Source organism: Otolemur garnettii, unplaced genomic scaffold, assembly GCF_000181295.1.
Source record: "Otolemur garnettii isolate 467f Iridium unplaced genomic scaffold, OtoGar3 scaffold00011, whole genome shotgun sequence".
NCBI lineage: Eukaryota > Metazoa > Chordata > Mammalia > Primates > Galagidae > Otolemur > Otolemur garnettii.
Window position 1 is genome coordinate 14,295,065 of NW_003852406.1, and position 899 is coordinate 14,295,963.

Here is an 899-nt window from a genome sequence, read left to right on the forward strand (position 1 = left end):
AAAACGTACATAATTTTCAAATAAAAAACAAATAAAAGTTCTATCTCCTAGTAAATTATTTAATTTGACTTTTCAAAAGGACCCCTGGACTCCGTTCTCAGCTGTTGTCCCTGGCTTGTGACTTCCTAACACATCAGTTCTCATTGGACAGTTACAATGAAATGGTGCTTTTACAGGTACTGAAGTGTTACGTATTAAAATGTGTACATTATACTGAAGTGTTACATAGTAAAATGTGTACATTATACTGAAGTGTTACATAGTAAAATGTGTACATTATACTGAAGTGTTACATATTAAAATGTATGCATTATACTGAAGTGTTACATAGTAAAATGTGTGCATTATACTGAAGTGTTACATAGTAAAATGTATGCATTATACTGAAGTGTTACATAGTAAAATGTGTATATTATACTGAAGTGTTACATAGTAAAATGTATGCATTATACTGAAGTGTTACATAGTAAAATGTATACATTATACTGAAAGGTTACATAGTAAAATGTATGCATTATACTGAAGTGTTACATAGTAAAATGTGTACATTATACTGAAGTGTTACATAGTAAAATGTATGCATTATACTGAAGGGTTACATAGTAAAATGTATACATTATACTGAAGTGTTACATAGTAAAATGTGTATATTATACTGAAGTGTTACATATTAAAATGTGTACATTATACTGAAGTGTTACATAGTAAAATGTATACATTATACTGAAGGGTTACATACTAAAATGTATGCATTATACTGAAGTGTTACATAGTAAAATGTATACATTATACTGAAGGGTTACATAGTAAAATGTATACATTATACTGAAGTGTTACATAGTAAAATGTGTACATTATACTGAAGTGTTACATAGTAAAATGTATACATTATACTGAAG

General features: G+C 27.6%; 1 protein-coding gene across 1 annotated transcript in view; it reads right to left on the reverse strand.

Moving 5' to 3' along the window:
* The window catches only part of VPS13C (vacuolar protein sorting 13 homolog C), a 190,569-nt gene that overhangs the window by 94,747 nt on the left and 94,923 nt on the right, over nucleotides 1-899 (reverse strand). The gene's annotated exons all lie outside the window — the stretch shown is intronic.